Below are 19,246 nucleotides of genomic sequence, written 5' to 3'. Positions count from 1 at the left end.
CAATCTTGAGCTTTTCCCAGCAAAATCCAGCTCGGGTCCTGTGGGGCCCATCCCATCCTGACTTTAGCTCTGTCATGGATTATTAACCAAAACTTGCACTCTAGAACAGCTCTTAAAACACAGCTGAAAGAAGGCTAAAAAGGGAAAATATATAGATCACCTGTTCTAACCATAATTTTTAGAATTACTTATAGTTCTCTTCCCAGGCATAATTGTGCACATTAATAGAGTTCATACAATAGATACAAGCTATTTCAAAGTTTAATCAACCTCCTTTCTAGAGAATATATACACAGACAATTAAACAAAATAGGACAGTAAAGATTATTGCTACACACTGATACCAGAGATAGTACATGAATAATTATACCACACATTTGTCTCAGAAGCAACTTGCTTGAGCAATCAATCACGTCTTGTTGAATTGATCAGTTTTTTTAAAACTAAACTGACAATTCAATGCTGCTGAAACAGTGAAACTTTTTCAAGTTTCAAGAACAACTTACATGTCCCACAGTGACATTTCATCTACTACTTGTCGCCAGAATAAGAAATAGATGCCTTTCTTTGAAACTCCTATACTCACCTTAATTTTATTTTATTTTTTACTTGGAGGCTGTGGGGGTGGTAGAAAAAAAAACAGGAACCCACAGAACTGAGTTTGGTATCCCAACGTTAAAAGCTATTGAGGTTATATAGACGCACCTTCCCAGAAAAGATTATATGATGATAGCACTGGATTACGACCCAACCCTCCCAGCCCTTCTAGAAATGTGGGCTATGTACCACCAAGAATGGTATACAGTGATGCTCACTAAAGGCCTAAATGCTGATGGAATGAATGGAAAATGAACCAAGAAGGCTGAATTGTGCCAAACAGCACTACTGGAGTGCAGCAGCACTGTGCCAAGTTCATAATCATCACTATTTTTTCCTTGCACTTGGTAACATCAGCAGTCTGGATTATCAGGTTCTTGGTAAATAAGCAATCAAATATATCAAGGGTCAGGGCATGTGGGTGGCTCAGTCGAGTAAGCATCCAGCTCTTGATTTCGGCTCGGGTCATGATCTCACACTTGTGAGATGGAGCCTCACGTCGGGTTCCATGCTGGGCATGGAGCCTGCTTACGATTCTTTCTCTTCCTCTGTCTCTGCCCTTCCCCGCTTGTGCATGTGCATGCATGCGCTCTCTCTCTCTCTCTCAAAAACAAAACAAAACAAAACAAAACAAACAAAAAACAAAACACGTATATCAAGGGTCTATTCAACCAAAGCAAGGTACATCACACGTGCCTAAGTCCTCACATTCTCCTGTTTAGTTTACCTGTCTGGGGTGGGAGTGACCCTGGCAGAGCAGAAGGCAGAATCTGATTCTGAGTCACGCGGAAAAGGGATGAACAAGTCATGAAACACTTCAGACCATCATGTTACTGAAATAAGATAATAAACAGCTATTTTGTAGTGACCTGATGTGTACAGGCAATACAAAAAAATAAGTCATTTATAGGTCAGATATTATCATCCTTGTTCAATCACAGCTTCATAGATGGAGAGCTGGTGTATCTCACCTGCTTGAAGAAGTTACACTTCTACAATGTAAATGGTGAGGTGGACTTTACAAGCCTTTTTGTTCAGTGGTCATGACTAGAAAGGATTTTTCTATTCATCAGCTACAGAGGAACTGAATTTTTATCAGTGGGGCTGTCTTCTGATTTTTTTTATCTAGTTTTGATGTTTTCCCTAGTTCTAAATGTATCTAATGATGTCTCCTAAAGAAATTATGGTCTTTTGTCTTCACTAGGGGGTGATTTTAATGCTTTTCAGAACAAGAAAATTTGGAACAAGCTTATCAAAAATTTATAGCATTACACAATCAGTAGTTGAACAGACATGGCTCCGTTAGAATTTTCAAGCTGTGTTACAAATAAAGAAAATATCTATATATGATATACAAGATTTTATACCTCAAATAATGGTATAATCATTTTTTAGAAGTTTGGCAATATTGAAGAATCTATCACATGTACTTTTTGATTCTCTTCATTAAAAGCACATTCTAAAGCAATGCTACAAATTGTTTTTTCAGCTTTCAAAGAAATTTACTCACTGGGAAACACTAACTTTTGATACATATTATCACTGCAAGTCATGTCTTCTGCTAAAGACTTCAGACATGTCACAGCACTACCTGGTGTTAGCAAAGGGGAAGAGTATGTCTCTTAATATTTGCAGTGCTTTGCAAACTTTATAATAATATAGCAGGGAAGCCTTAGGGAGCTAAGAAAGTTTACACGAGTTTAGGCCTATCTCACAAAGGTGCTGATTTTAGCAAGCAAAGAATGCAACTTTGGTGCCATTCCCTATATTGGCTATGGAAGTATTAAGTAAAATATACATTTATAAAACATCTTTAGTTCTGCTAGAATGCCAAATATGAGATAATAAAAGACAGGGAAGTCCTCAAGAAGCTAGATGACAACTTCGGGTCAGAGAGCATGTCATGTACCCCAATTCACAAGTGACAGTTTAGGAATTTGAGAAAAATCTCTTAAATTCTCAGAGCCTCAATTTTATCATCTGTAAAATGGAATGTGATACTGGGGATAATAGTAAAAATAATGATAACAGCTTCTTTTCCTCAGTGAGCAGTTATAATGCTCAGATAAGGTACATGAGCCAGTTTGCAAGCTGCTAACTGATATGCAAATGTAACTTATTATTAGCCCAACTTCTAACTTCCATCAGTCACACACCACTCCCTGGCTCCTAATCCCTATTTCCATCATTGAGATCCTATACAAGATATTAGCATAACCCTTCTTTTCCAGGATTTTCTTTTTTTACTTGCAAGGCTGAGGGTGGGGCTCCATTTAACTCAAGTGGGTTCAATCCAAACCAGAAAAGCAACATCCAGCAGGAAACATCCAGATCAACCCTAGTAGAACACGGGGGTGAGCCCCACTTCTGACCATGGGGTAGAATTCTCTCTCTCAGATGCCATCCATGAATTTATATCTTTTTTTTTTAGTGTTTATTTATTTTTGAGAGAGAGAAACAGAGCACAAGCAGGGGAGGGGCCGAGAGAGAGGGAGACACAGAATCTGAAGCAGCCTCCAGGCTCTGAGCCATCAGCACAGAACCTGACGTGGGGCTTAAACCCATGAACCGTGAGATCATGACCTGAGCCAAAATCAGATGCTTAACCGACTGAGCCATCCAGTGACCCCCCTCAAATTTATATGTTTGAATCATCTGTCCACTCAAGCTTAGGCAGAGTCATGAAACAATGTCCTCCATGCACTTATAAGAAGAAAGCCCAACCTGGCTGACGACCTGCGTGTTTAGGGGATCACCTCCAAACTTGCATGCTTCCAATGAAATGCTATCTATCTTCTAAGTCAGACAGGTCGGTAGTTTGATTCTCACTTTCCTGGCATACATCCTTCACCGCCAGAGTCATGAAACGTATAACCAAAACCCTACACACCCCTGATGCGTCAGCAGGCATTACACTGTTTGACTGGCCGGGGGTGGGGGGCACCATCCGCGTGCAGTGTGAAACGGCAAGAGCAGCCAGAGGTTGAGTAACGTGCACTCTGACCATATTTCAAGCCACCAGAATTGCAAAGTTGTTGGTAAATGCTAAAGGGAAAAGTGGATTTTACTGCCCCTTTACGAAAACCCTGACATCCTTTCCAAGAAACTATACTCGAACAATAATAATAAGTATTCAGCATACAGTTATTTGGTATCAAGGGCATTTTATCCAAGGAAAACAGTACAATAAGATCACCACAGAGCTGAGGTTCTTCTAACTCGGCTTCCACTTGGGTAGAAAACAACGCCCATGTGACAGCGAAGATTTAAATGACATATCATCAACTTGCGATGAAAGTAGAAAAAGGAAAACAAAATAAAACCCAGGCCCGGCATGAACAAGGTTATGTACACTAGCTTGTCCTTGGAGATCTGGATTTGCAGCCTGTCCCACGTGAACACCTATCTTCACAACCTTCCTCTCGTGAGGACATTGAAACATTCACACATAGTCTGTCGCAGGCATGCTGTGCCTCTAACCAGAATCGTATCCGAGTCTGGAGCATCAGGACTGATACATCAGCCGGCTCAAATATCAACTGCCCACCAGAAATTTCTAAGGGTCTGAGTCAAAGTATGTGAAATGGCCGGAGGGGCCAGAAGCATTTTCACATGCTCTAAATATCTGCATAGAGTCCGACTCAGGCCATGTTAAATTTAAAATTTCATTATCGTTATCCCTGGTAAAAATAATTATGCTTATTATGTTATGCTTCCCCGATTTTTGTCTTTCTTTAACTTCTTTTGCAAACACAGAAACTGATCTAACTCCCTGATACCAGAGAGCATGGCGAAGTCAGGGAAAATGCTGGACTGGGGGAAACCATCAGGGAAGAGCCATGGTGAGCCTCCTCAGAGGCCTCTGCCAGGTCACCGATGGTGAGAGGGCCACAGTGTGAAGACAGCCAGGGAAAACTACACACTTGAGGAAAAAGCTAATGCAGCTGCCAAATTGAAAATAAGTATGGTCGACTTTCAATTATCCCAAGTGGTTTAACCACACGGCTTCCTTCTTCCCACTGCCCAACCTCAGTCTGGGCTGCAACCCAGACACCAAGCAGGGTGGGGGTCTGCAAGTCTGAATGGAGTGTCTGTGTTTGAAGGTGTGGTCCCAACTCTATTGAATTGTGAATTTTCTTTCTTGAACCAAGATACAAAGTTCTCTTTTAACAATAGGGACAACTGCAATATATATGAATGAATACCTTCTTTTGAATGTTATATGAGATTAAAGTTCTATAAAGTTCTAGGCAGATGCTTAGTAGATGATAGGAGAAAACTATAAATTTTGCTCATTCATTCCTTCACTCATTTATTAACTCAAAAAGTTTTATTAGACCCATACCATGTTACCTGTTGGACACTGTCTCAGGCACTCTGGACATAAAGATAAAGATAATTCAGTTCCTACTCATGGGGCTCAGTCTACACTGGATATGAAACACACAGAATTCAAAAATAATGCTTTCTAAATCTAAAATATCCTTTTAGATTAATATTGCACTGTCCTTGAAATAAATGTAATTTATCTGGCAGCTCTATAGGACAAGAAGGTTTAGTGTGTGTCTCAAAGGCGACATATAAAAAAATTTTCATTGGGGTCAAAGGTGAAGTTTTAGCAGTAGGTGGAAGCTGTGTTTGATGTTCTGCCTCATCCTGTGCCCTTGAGCACAGAAACCCAGCTTGAGTGCTTGTCCCTCTTTTAAATGTATGTTTATTTATTTTGAGAGAGAGAGAATGAGAGCAGGGAAGGGGCAGAGAGAGAATTTTAAGCAGGCTCCCTGCTGTCAGCACAGAGCCTGATGCGGGGCTCAATCCCACACCCATGAGATCATGACCTGAGCCAAAACGAAGAGACGTTTAACCAACTGAGCCACCCAGGTGCCCCTGCTTATCCTCTTTTAAAAACAAACTATGTTAACCATCACCCCTCTCCTTTAAATCTCTCACAACCAACCCCATTCTCCTACAACACATCCAACAACCCAATTTGCTCATTCAAATTCACACCATGAGTGTATCTGATTAATGAAGACTAAAACCTCTACCGGGATTTCTCTTTTTAAAAAAACAGGCCTCTTTTCCAGAAATCTCTAACTGATGGACTATGTGGGAGAAAACATGTTTAGTTGAGAGGAATATTTCCTGGTATCACTTACTCTAGATATTCATGACCTACATTCTAAAAGAAGTTACCAAAGCTATCAAAAACTGGAGTTTCTTCAGGGCACCTGGGTAGCTCCATTGGTTAAGTGGCCTACTGCAGTTCATGATCTCACAGTCTGTGGGTTCGAACCCTGCATCAGGCTCTGTGCTGACAGCTCAGAGCCTGAAGCCTGCTTCTGATTCGGTGTCTCCTTCTCTCTCGGCCCCCTCCCCACTCTCACCTGTCTCTCTTTTGCTTAAAAATAAGAAAAAAAATTTTTTTGAGTTTTTTCATTTGTAAAATGGGAATAATGATGATAACACTTAAAAGTGTTGTTGAGCGAATTACATGAGGTAATTCATGAAAGCATTTAGCTTGGTATCTTTTAAAAAATAAGCTGTTACTGTTTATCATCATTTAAATATTACTGCTATTAAGTAAATAGTAACTTGACAATTTCTTTTTTTTTTTTAAAGCTTCATTTTTTAAGTAATCTCTATATCCAACATGGGGCTCAAACTCAACAAACGCAAGGATCAAGAGTCACACGCTCTCTACGGACTGAGCCAGCCAGGTGCCCTTTGGCAATTTATTCTAAACTGTAACCAACCACTGATTCAAAGAGCAAGACAATCATGGAACCAAAATTTTCTCAATATCATTAAAGCTTCTCAATGACTGGGAAGCACAATTTGATTGCACCATTGTAATCGTCTCCTTAAAAAATGGGTACTGCTTGTTTTTTAAGTTAACATGCGATGCATTGCAAAGCCCTAGAAAATTATAACTATGGAGGCAGCATTTATTAGAGTGTATCTTCAGGTGAGTCGGGGGAGGGGGGGTGGGAAGGGGTAGGTTGTGAGTGTGTGTGTGTGTGTGTGTGTGTGTGTGTGTGTGATGGGGGTAAGTTCCTTAGAAGAAAGTCACAAATAACCACGCACCATAATTCTGTTCAGTGTAACTTTTACATAGTTTAGTGTAAAAAAGAAAAAAGAAAAAAAAAGCTTATCCCTTAACTGGCCAGACACATGAACAACCCAAAAAGTCTCTGAACTTATCCATTTTAGTTCACTCAACCAGGGAAGTGGGAAGAAGGTTATACTAAGATACCAATAAGCCACAAGAGTGTACAAACTTCCTTCCTAATACAGCATACTCCTTGCAATCTATTTCCTTGCTTGAAATTTATTGCTATAAATACAGAGCATGAAAAATGTGAAATGATGCCAGTTCAGCCATCACTTTGGCCCCGATCCTTTGCTAAATTTATGCATCTCTCTAGCTTGTTTAAATGCCAAAGAGCTAGGCAAACTAGAAGAATATTATGCTCTTCCCTTCAGTAAAGAAGTCCACCTGAGCAACGCATTGCAGATGGAGATGAGAGCCAAGGGAAAATGAATAAAAACGTTCACTTTGCAGATGAGAATAACAGGTTTGAGGTGTCCAATCAGGAAGGACTGCACGAAAATTACCTCTCAATACGATCTTTGGAAACCTTGCACATTCCCCAAATGTCATATCCATTTTTCCAGTCTTTGTACGATAATGGATGGGTGTGTGTACGTGTGTGTGCGCACGTGTGTGTGTGTGTATAACAGAATTCAGTATGATTCAGCATGAGAAAAATCAGAGATGCATGGGCCATACAAGAAAGCATCTATAAATAAAGATATAACTCAATAAAAATAGTTTTTCATGATTCAGGACTGTGATAGATGCTGCAAAAATATGTATATGCTAACAATTCTCTCACGTTTATGTCCACCTCCCATTTGAAGTTAACGATAATAATTTAAGCTCTACTGAGAAATGTTCGGAGAGAAAAAGTTACGTTCAAAACTTGGACTTGTGGAAACTAATGATTTTTTCCTGAATAACAGGAACACCACAATACAGCAGAACTGGGTTGTTGTACTGCCCTGGTGACCTACCACAGGGGCAACTGGAAGATTTTTCTTGAGTTTGCCTACCTTCCCTTTAGAATCTTATTCCACACGAGGAACTGCATTTCCCGCTGCAGAGAGGAGGGAGCCTGGGCTGAGGAAGCCAAGGGTATTCTATCTTTCCCTGTGATTCTGTCATCCTTATTATTGTGTCTGGCTACCACCAGTTTCTGTCTAACACCACCTGGCCTCAGTATGAGAAGATCTTCGAGGATCTTACGTATGTATTTATAATCACGAATATGTATGACAGTGCTGTGTACAAACAGAAAAAGATCTGGAAGGAAACACACCAAGGTGTTAATGATCATTGTTTCTAGCTTGTAGAACTGTTATGATTTCTCTTCCATTTTTCTCTATTTTCCAAATGGCCTATAATAAGCTATTATTTTTTATAATAGAAGTACTTAAAAATTAAGATATTAATTTTCAGCCTAGGTACTTTGTACTGTGCTGTGTACTTTGAAGGCTACCTGATTCTTCAAAGAGATTATATGGAAAAATGAATTTTTTTTAAAAAAATGAATAATGTACTAACACCTTTTAGGGAAGAGAAAAGTATTTAACCCTAAACGATTAATGACAGACTGTGGAAGAGCAAATCTGGACACAAATAACTGCTTTTACAGAATAAACAAGTTTCAGTTTCTCCAAAATCAAACAGGTAAATGTGACAGACAATGCAACCCTCTTGAGGGACAGCTATTTTCCTCTGAAAAAAAAATCAACTTCTTAATATCAGTAGAATGCAATATGTCAGTTTCTGAAAATAAAAGAAATATTTGATTTTTTAGTTTCCAAGCTCCCTTAATTCACAGGTTCTTTGGGTCCTTCCTACCCCATCCAAGGCAGCAGGAGATCCGTCGTCTTCCCAGGCAGCACTGGGAATGACCTCTCTATCTGGTCATCTAATCAAAGGATCTGTTACTATTATGAACCTCGTTCACTACTTTCTCCTAAACATCTCATGAAATAAGTATCTTTCAACTGCCCACTACTAATCAGCAAGAAACCAAGGGCTCATATGTAAGCCCTTTATAAAGTTTTAAATCTTAGACTCTAGATATGTTTATTAAAAATGTTAAATCGGGGCGCCTGAGTGGCTCAGTCGGTTAAGCGTCCGACTTCACTCAGGTCACGATCTCGCGGTCCGCGAGTTCGAGCCCCGCGTCGGGCTCTGGGCTGATGGCTCAGAGCCTGGAGCCTGCTTCTGATTCTGTGTTCCCCTCTCTCTCTGCCCCTCCCCCATTCATGCTGTGTCTCTCTCTGTCTCAAAAATAAATATACGTTAAAAAAAATTTTTTTTTAAATAAAAATGTTAAATCATATTCAATCATAAAACTTAATATGTATTTTATGAAAATTAATCATGGGAAGAAAAACCAGGACAACTTTGTTAATACAAGAATAATAGCAAGCCCCCTATTACATGCTATAGACGTTACAGGCAATATTCTTCTCCTACCAACCCTATTACATACTACTATTGTTCCTATTTTACAGACATCCAGTTAGACCTTGCAAAGACTAAGTAGCTTGTCTAAGGTCACAAGGCACAGCTCCAAACTCAGATCTTCCAGACTCCAAAGACCATGCTTCTCATATGTCAAACTGCTTCCCTTTGAATAAAAAAGAGGGGGAGTTTGGATCTTTTCAAAACTAAAAAAGCAACCAAGAAGACAGAAAAACCACCAGAATAGTCTTTTCCTCTTCATGCTTTTAAACCACTACCTATTTCTACTTCCTCTGCTGAGCTCATTCTTCGTCTGACATGAACCCAGCTGTATTCAGGCAGAGAACATGACAGAAAGAATGTCAAATTGGTCAGAACCTTCTTGCAGCAGGATCTTCATATGCAAGGATGTATTGGTGTATAAGAACAAGAGTTTAACCATAATGTTGTGAACAAAAAGAAAAAAAGAAGAAAAGAAAAAGGAAAGGAAAGAAAAGAAAAGAAAAGAAAAGAAAAGAAAAGAAAAGAAAAGAAAAGAAAAGAAAAGAAAAGGGGTGATCAGTTGTAAGGAAAGCTTCCGAGCAGCTAAGTGGTCTCTCTTGGCTAAATATTAAAGAAAGGAAGCACTTGACCCAATCCTGCTATACCATGGCTCTACTGAGAACTCTCACTTTTAAAGAAGTACTTCACATGTTGTAGATAGTGCCTTTCCTTATCCTTTTATGAAAAGCTGAGTAAAAAAAAGAAAGGGTTAGTACATTTACAAGGCATGCCTCCTATCCCACATGCTGAATGAAAGTTTGTCCGATTCTGTTTTCCCCAGCAAAACCCCACACAAACACCACGGTGGGATGTGCACATTTGCCCCCAAAATGATAATTCATGGAATATTATTAACATGGAAGTACACCCTAATCTCTGAAAGACTCGTGTGGGAATAAATAAAAGATCTATGCCTAACCAAAGCAAAGGGAGGCAGAAACAGTGAATGCAATGGTTAACACCAGAGAAGGCTTCTCATTCATGAATCACTTTGCTGTTGGTGCCACAAAAGTCCCACTTCATAGGAGAGAGAGTCACAAGAATTCCATCTGGACACATCTTAACAGTGTCGCTGTGGCCAAAGATGAGTGCTCACAGTTCCCTCTTTCCCTGGGCTCCTTCTGCACGTCCAGGCTGTCAACTGAACCCTAAATGTTCTAGGAGTACCCAGGTTGCTTTTTAATGACAGTTACCAGGTTGGGAAGGGAGTCACATGTGAGTGGAATTAGTCAAATTTTCTAGGATAATATCATAAAGTCGAAAAGGGAAAGGACAGGACAGGAAAACATGTACATCACAGCTATACAGTTTTAAATTGCCTCGTGCTCTTGTTTTTAAATTTAAAAATCATGGGGAAAGAACAAATAGGGATATATGTGAAATGAGTCTGTTGCTCACCACTCAGGAATAATTAATTCCCCAGTGAGTGTCTACTTAAATCTGAGAAAAAATAAAATGGCCAAAGAAAAACACCGGTTGTTCCTCAAACCAATTCACTAAGTTTCACTTTGAAATCTTACAAATTGTACAAAATTTGGAAGGTCTTCTTATCCAGCTTCTCAAGCCATCTCAGCCTCAAAATCTCTGAACCACTTCACCAGAACCACTGCCTCCCAGACACGGAGTCCCCAGCTTCTCAACAAGCCACGTTAGACTCCTTCGTTTATTACAATGACCTTCTTCATACTGATCTGATTTCGGTCTGCCTCTAACTCCCCGGCATTAATCCTAGATACGTACCTGCAACTATCAGAAGTCACTTATTCTTTGATATGACAGCTCTTCAAAACAACAGGGATGTTGGTCTCAATGCAAAGGTTTGCAAACTACAATGCAATGGTGTGTGTGTGTGTGTGTGTGTGTGTGTGTGTGTGTGTGTTTCCATGGGATGTGTTTGGGAGTATAAAGACAAGCAGAAAATAATAGTTCTGAAAGACAAATCAGAGAAGAAGAGCTCTGTGACTACCTTCGTTCTTTTCAAAAGTTAGTACCTAATGAATTCATATTTATCTAGAACACACCTTGCATCTTTAAAATGCTTTCTGGTAACATCCAAAGTAGGAGAGATTCCATCTGGTCAAAGGATGCACAGCAAAGGAGGAAATATGTATCTCTGAGGTCACACTAACAAATATGATCAAAACTGGGGAAAGACAATTTTCAGATTGACTTCTAATCATGATTATGACTGGAAGAGATAACATGCCAGTCACTGGGTTCATAAAGCTCGCAGAAGCCCAACCAGTCTTCTGTCCTGTCAACACAGTGAAATTGGGCTAATCAGAAGTCTTGCTAGCTGCCAAGGTAGTATCTATGCCTTTTCTTCCTAGTAATGGCTGATATGAAACCTTGAAAACTTCTCAGCAAGAAACTATGTGTCCAGTCAGACAAGATTTTCTATGTTGATAAAAAGACTGGTTTCAAATGAATATAAAATATTGAAAAATAAAACACTTTCACCCATGAAAACTTACATATAAATGGGGGCTCCTGGGTGGCTCAGTCAGTTAAGTATCTGACTTCGGCACAGGTCATGATCTTGTGGTTTGTGAGTTGGAGCCCTGCATCAGGCTCTGTGCTGACAGATTGGAGCCTGGAGCCGGCTTTGGATTCTGTTATTCCCTCTCTCTCTGCCCCTTCCTGACTCATTCTCTCTCTCTCTCTGTCTCTGTCTCTGTCTCTCTCTCTCTCTCTCTCTCTCTCTCTCTCTCCCCCCTCTCTCTCCCCCAATAATAAACATTAAAAACAAATTTTAAGTTACAAATAAATGAATTTTGTGTCTACAAAATCCTGCAAAATAGAGTAAAACCTTACTGTAGGACATTTGTTGAATATTGTAAAACTAAGAATTGATGTAAAATATTGAGACCTATGTCCACAGTGACATAAACACCACAGTGAACTGTGGTTCTCAGTTCTTTCTGCAAACATCTTGGTCCCATCTCTTCTGATAAGCGAGGGTGTGAGCTGTGCCAGTCTCATAACCTCCCAACCTTCAACTTTCACATTTTAATATTTTTTAGTGTTTTATTTATTTATTTTGAGGGGGGCGGGTAAGGGGGGGCAGAGAGAGAGGGCGAGAGAGAATTCCAAGCAGGCTCATGAACCGTGAGAGTATGACCTGAACTGAAATCAAGAGTCACACGCTTAGCTGGCTAAGCCACCAGGTGCTTCCAACGTTCACATTTTTAAAATGAAGAATCCAGGGGCTAGATCACTCCAGGGACTGTAAGTTTGCATGATTCTAAAACTTTCTGTATTTTGATATCATCATTACAATACCTATGAGAAAGCCTCATTTCTGAGAGCTAGCATTTCAGAAAATCTGTTAAATGAACTTTGAGAAAAATTGCAATGCTATGTATCATTTAGGCTAAGGCTTTCTAAAAGTCTTAGGCAACTTAGCATAGTATCAAGAATACCAAAAAATAAATCAATAAAAAGAGAAGGGTACAGACTCAGAGTTGAAGACTAGCCAGGTTCAAATCCAGCTATACAACTTACGTACTAGCAGCATGACCTGGAGTAAATTGATTCACCTCTTGTGTTTCAGTTTCCTCATCTGTCGAAGGGGGAAAATAATGGCATGGCTTCATAGGGTAGCCACTGAGGGCACACCTGAGTCGACAGCAAAATAAACTTATAATTGGCAATGGGCTTTAAAGCAACGATGTGTCGTAGCACGAAGAAAATTATGTTTGAGCTAGGAGAATGCAACCTCAGTGCCTACAAGAGTGGGGATGGGGAGACTAGTTGCTGAGTGAATGAATGAGCACGTTCTGAGAGAAAACAGCTCTACCGAAGTGTTTGCAGGATCCTCCTGCGCAGGCCAGAGGAATGCTCGCACAGCAACAGAACCGCAGGCTGCTGCTGTCCACAACTCACCGGCCCTGGGAGGTAAGAACAGCAGCTAAGTTTGTTCTACTAAGTGAAGCCCAGTATCCAATGTCCACACAGCTTCATTATCTTCAGTAACTGCATCAACCCGAGGGGTCCATACGGTGGGCCAAGGCAGATATGGTACCGACAAACATCCACAACTAGAAATTCAACCAAACATCAGTGCATGTCTGCTTCTTTGTCTTTATAAGAAATGAAGATAGAGACAAATAAAAGGAAACTCCCTTCACAAGCCATCTAGGATTACACGGTAAAGGCCCTTTAAAAAAAAAAAAAAAAAAAAGGGTGGTCCTCCCTGTGCCTGATCTCAGGGTCTACCCTTTAAGGGTGCCTTACATGCATGTTCTAAATCCAAATGGATGTACGGGTCAGACTGACCATAGAAGTTCTGTGGCCCAGGACAACCTCTGAAGATTGAGGTCTGAATCAGCTCAAGCCTGAATAACTTGGAGTCCATCAGCTAACCAGCTTCAGCTCACTCATCGCAACCTAAGTTTAACTCTGACCCTTTGAGCCTGTGCTCACATAGATAAAAATCTGAAGATAGTAAACAAATCAGAGGTTTCTTCTAGACTAGATCCACTTTGAGGGGGGCCGGAGGGAAAGTGGAGGTCACTTTGATGAGACCTGTCTGAAGAAAGGCCCTTGTTCATAAATTGCTAGGTAGCTGGTGGGGAAAACAAAATTCCTTTAGAATTTATGGAAGGGGGGCATTCATAGGAACATCTGCAAAGAAACAACTTCTTTGGTCAAAAATGAGTATTCACAGGCACCAGCAAATGCACGCACCTTAAAATCTACCCTGAGACATGAGGTCAAACAGTCCCATTGGAGCCTGGCAACTGGCCATGATCCTGGAGATGTACAGATTTCCCTAAACGTATCCTCACCACTTTATGGTCTGGCTCCTACTGAAATAGATTACTCTCATTTTTCCCCTTTCAGTCCAAACAATAGTTATTGAGTATCTACCACTACAGAGCTGTCACATGCGCTAAGAAAACAGATCCAGTGTGGAAGACCAACTCTCATTCATTTAAATACGAATGCAAACCAGACTAAACTACCATATGGCAACCTAAGGCATGTGCAGTAGGTAAAAGGATAAGGAAGAACGATAATCATGGGGCATCTGGGTGGCTCAGTCGGTTAAGTGCCTGACTTCGGCTCAGGTCACGATCTCACTGTGAGTTCGAGCCCCGCATCAGGTTCTGTACTGACAGCTCAGAGCCTGGAGCCTGCTTTGGATTCTGTGTCTCCCTTTCTCTCTGTCCTTTCCCTGCTCATACTGTCTCTCTCTGCCTCTCAAAAAATAAATAAATGCTAAAACTTTGTTTTTGTTTTTGTTTTTTTTTTAAAGAAGGCTAATCATGGGAGGCTGGGCAGAAGAAGAAACATGTATTCCCTGACTTACTCCACAAAAGGTTGGAGGCAGCTTGAAGGCTGAGCAGGATTTCTACAGGCAGAGGAAGAACTCAGCACTCCAGACTCTGAACAGGCAGAGAAAAAAAGGGGAGAGGGACAAGTCAGGTATAAATGATAGATCTGTTTTGTAAACAAAGGAGGGTGGTGAGCGGTCTCATGTAACTTCATGCTTTAATTTTGACATGTACACTTGAGCATTTGAAGTGTTAGCATTTACACTGTCTCCCTATTAATAATATTACTGATAAGTTCAAAGTATTTCTGAACTCATTCCAGTAGAAAATTCCCCTGCCTACAATGTCTTTTCTACCACTTGACTCCTTCATTTAGACAAGGCAGGCTTTAACATGTGGCTCATGGAGAAAAGTGAAACCATAGGCACCAATGGAGCTCAGAATAAAAAACACATTTTGAAATAAAATAAAGGTTAAGCTCTCATACCAACAGACCTTGCTAGATCAGCAAAAATGTAGGTGTTACAGGAAATCACTATATTGTGTAATCCCCATTTCACTCTCCACAAAATTGCACTATAATTCAAAATAAGTGAAGCAACAATTGGATGGATGACCAGTTTTTGTTGTTTACATAGTTTAATGCACAAATGTGCAGTTTCCATGACTTTCAGAATGACGTGATTTACATGAGGCTTTAACAATAAATAAACTTGAAGTGCTGTATATAGTTAGCATATGGTGGAATTTTTAAGCAAAACTTTTTCTTCCATTCCCTGCAAGACATTTAAAATATTCTCCCCTATTGAGGGTTTCTTTTTCCCTTTGGCCTTTAATTTACACCCTGCTAATTTTCCTGTGCAAATATAAAAATTTTGTTTTATAAATAAAATTTAAGTGTGGAAAACAAACAAAACAAAACATATTCTTTACACATTAATGCCACAATAATCGGTAACAACTGCACATAGACTGTATAGATATTTATAACTTTGCCATTCTAAAAGTTAGTCATGGATACCACAAATACTTATATTACTATGTAATAATTTATGGCATTTCCATAGACCTGGTATATGTCATCCTTCTTTAACCACCTGGCATGCCAAAATACCTAGAAAAGATTAACAGAATTACTTGCAATAAATCCCAAAAACATACCTTCTGAGGAACAGACACAAATGCTTAAACAATGAAGCATTCTATTGTCGGTTTTTAAAAAAACCCTTCCATAGAAATCTTATATGAACGTGATTTCCTGGAGTCTTACTGAACATATTTTGACCAAGGTTAAGGTTGTGTCTTTTTTTTTTAATATTTATTTATTTTTGAGAGAGAGAAATAGAGCATGAGCGGGGGAGGGGCAGAGAGAGAGAATGGGAGACACAGAATCTGAATCAGACTCTAGGCTCTGAGCTGTCAGCACAGAGCCTGACGCGGGGCTCAAATTCACAAACTGCGAGATCATGACCTGAGCCAAAGTCAGACACTTAACCAACTGAGCCACCCATGTGCTCCAAGGTTATATCTTTTATTGCATCCTCCTTTCCCCAGTTTCACAGAGTGCTTTCCTTCCTTCTCACCTACTTGAATTTTTATTTAAAAGAACCTTGATAAAGTTAATGACCACAGTTACTATAGGGAGGTAACACTTTAATTCCCTCTTATCAGAACCAGAAAACATGCCTTGACGGCATGTTTTGAACCTCAATTTTGAGATTTCAAATCTCAATCTGAAGTCATCATTGGCATCTACCATTCTGGAGTATCAGGACAGATGATGAGTTTGCAACACTAAAGTTGGGTGTGACGTATCACACGTCCAAGATGGGAGTCACATGCTCAGCTTGATGTGCACTGACAGACTAAAGAATGCACTGGCATCTGATTTTTAAAGAAGAAAGGAAAGGATTACCTTGCTGTGATAGCTGTTCACCAAAATCATCATTAAGGAATACCAATGTTCAAGTATTTTATGAAATACTCTTAATTCAGAAATTGCCACTGGAGCCTCTTGACAGTTTTTGCTTTGCACTACATTTCTATTCCCACTTGCTACAAATATTTTACCTGAAATACTTTGTGTGGAAACTCATTAAAATTCTCTCGTGAAAGGAGAGTGCAACGCACAACACTACCGCCTTCCCTTTGTCTAATGGCACAGGATCTCTCTCATAAATTCATTCTAATTAAATTACGCTTCTCAAGGTGCTCCCTCTCATGCAATCCTTATGTAATTGTACCTAATATTTTCTCCACAATTGATGTTACATTAAACAGGCTTTTACTACCTGCTATCCTCCTAATGGCCCTCACTCTTTTTCTTTTTTTTTTTTTTTCTTTTTAAAATTTTTTTAGCTCAAAGGAGGCAGGAATTTGACATGACAAATTCTATTTTAAGAGTTTGCCTTGAGCTTTCATCAAGTTCTTTGTAATTTTCTTAATGATACATAATATACACAAAGGCTCAAACAAATATATCTCTTTGAACACTGGAGAGAGCGCTGCGTTTTAAAGCTCAATGAAAGAAAGAAAACAGGTCAGTTAATGGGTCATTAGCCAGTTTTATCTCAAGGCAGTGATGTTCTAGGTGGGAGGATGTGTGGATTAAAATAAGTATTATGAACCCTACAAAAACTATCCACAATCACTGTATTTTCCACAGATGTAGTAAAGGATATTGATTCTCTCAGCTATCAGGACGTATTTCCTTCCATATGATACTTGGGGTTAAAAAACAGAAAGCCAAATCTGAGAACGTGTGTGAAATCATAATACATATCTTGGCCTGTGTTGCAGATTCTCATCAGAATTTTCTATTTTTAAGGAAAACGTAGAGGGAGTAGTTGTTTTCTCCTTCACACTCTGCTGTGTTTCAGCAACCCTGTGGAATACATGGGAGTTTTACAAGAAATGAATGGTTTGTGGTTGAAAAGATTATAGATGATAGAATTTCATAACTTTGCTAAGTATGTAAATAACTTGTCTGGAGCCATAAGAGAAGCTACTTAAATGTGTCCCGCCAGTTTCTACTACTGTTACTACCGTTGTTAGAAATATTACTACTAGCATTGTATACGTTAGCAACATTTCTGGGCATTTTTTGTTTGTTTGATTTATGTGTTCAGCTTTTCTTCATCACTGTGCCGTTACTGGGCGATGCGTATAAATTTAATTATGTGGTTGTGACAATTCACTGTACTGAATATGTAAATATTCTAGAGCACTTGTTGAAACCTAAGTGAGTAGATAAGTCTTGTCTACCCAACATGACTGATAGCTGTTTAAGGTTTGTGATGATATTTTTTATTTTGGGTATTCCATACACCATTTCACAGCAGAAGCTCCATGTACCCTTGTTGACTGGCAGATCAAATTAAGAGGGTAACTTGTTTTATTTAGTCAGACACTTTTAAAAAAGGTTTATGTTTTCATATGAGAATTTTCAATAGAATGGATTGACTAATCTTCCTGACAAATAACTTATTTTTCTGTGTCAAGTGTTAAATGTGAAGATTAATTGGAGCTAACATTTGTGGAGTACTGTAATGTTCCAGGAGCAACATTCTGAAGCGTCTTACACAAATAACTCCTACTATTATCCCTCTCATACAGATGAAGAATTTGAGACACAGAGAAGTCACCTGGCTTGCACAAGATTATAATGCTAATAAAATGGGAGGCTGGGCAGCCTGTGGGTGGTTCAGTCGGTTAAGCATCTAACTTCGGCTCAGGTCATGATCTCACGGTTCACGAGTTCGAGCCCCATGTCGGGCTATGTCCTGACAGCTCAGGGTGTGGAGCCTGCTTCAGATTCCATGTCTCCCTCTCTCTCTACCCTTCCCCCACTAGTGCTCGTGCTCTCTCTCTTTCTCTTTCTCTCTCTCTCTCAAAAATAAATTAAAAACGTTAAAAATAAAAAGAAAATTTCTTAACTGGGAGGCTGGGATCTGGACCAGCAATCAGGCTCCAGAGTCCATACTAATGACCATGCTGTCTCCTTAGGTAGTCAACAGCCTCCTAGATAATAGAAAGAAAACCACTTGTACACCTGTTTCTGTAGATGAGTGGCCTCACCATTAATCACAAGGTAGTAAGTAAATAAATAAATAAATTTTATGGGATGGATTGGATCAGCCATGTAAGCCTGAGCAGTGACATCTTTGGCATGAATGTCCTCCTAGAGATTAATGCTGGAGTTCATCAGAGATTTAAAATAAACCACAGGCACATTTTACCATGAGACAGCAGGATCCCAACCTGGTTGTGGTTGAAAATACCCCTGGCTCATCATCACTGCAAATGGTGGCTAGGAGTTGATACGAAATAAATCATGTAATTCTAGCTCAACTTCTCAAGCATATCAGCAAAACGTACTAAGATGACACACAAATGCTTATACTTGGAGGTATATGCCTCCTACCCAGGAAACCTGGATTGGAATAAACCAGAAAAAAACTTGCATTTTCTTTCCAGACAGGAAGCAGTATAATCTGTCTCCAAACAGATCTGAGTTCAAATCTCATTTCTGTTATATACTAAGTATGTTAATTTGGAAAAGCTTCATAAGCAAGCCATAGTACGTTCATTACGGACATGAGGACCCTAGCAGTCGCAATATAGCAGGGATGGTGTGATAATTAAATGAAGTGACACATACTTAAGTTGATTTGCACTTCCCTTAGCATGTTGTAAATGACCAATAAATGGTAGCTATTAACAGCCGAGATCTCCAACCAGTAGTATGTTTTTCTGCTTTAAACAGAGGGACCTATTTCCATAGAAT

General features: G+C 39.6%; 1 protein-coding gene across 29 annotated transcripts in view; it reads right to left on the bottom strand.

Annotated features, from left to right (window-relative positions):
- NFIA (nuclear factor I A) overlaps positions 1–19,246 on the bottom strand; it is a 371,559-nt gene that overhangs the window by 237,621 nt on the left and 114,692 nt on the right. For 6 of the 29 annotated variants that reach the window (XR_006221524.1, XR_006221525.1, XR_006221528.1 and 3 more), the window contains one exon: positions 15,916–17,344. The exons of 21 other annotated variants lie outside the window; for them this stretch is intronic. The gene's annotated coding sequence lies outside the window, so the exon portion shown is untranslated. Of the gene's footprint in view, positions 1–1,324; positions 1,431–15,915; positions 17,345–18,396; positions 18,481–19,246 lie in introns of those variants that run through there. 2 more of the 29 variants (XR_006221530.1, XR_006221534.1) reach the window with 2 other exon arrangements.

Source organism: Panthera tigris, chromosome C1 (assembly GCF_018350195.1).
Source record: "Panthera tigris isolate Pti1 chromosome C1, P.tigris_Pti1_mat1.1, whole genome shotgun sequence".
NCBI lineage: Eukaryota > Metazoa > Chordata > Mammalia > Carnivora > Felidae > Panthera > Panthera tigris.
This window is presented reverse-complemented; position numbering and strand designations above follow the sequence as displayed.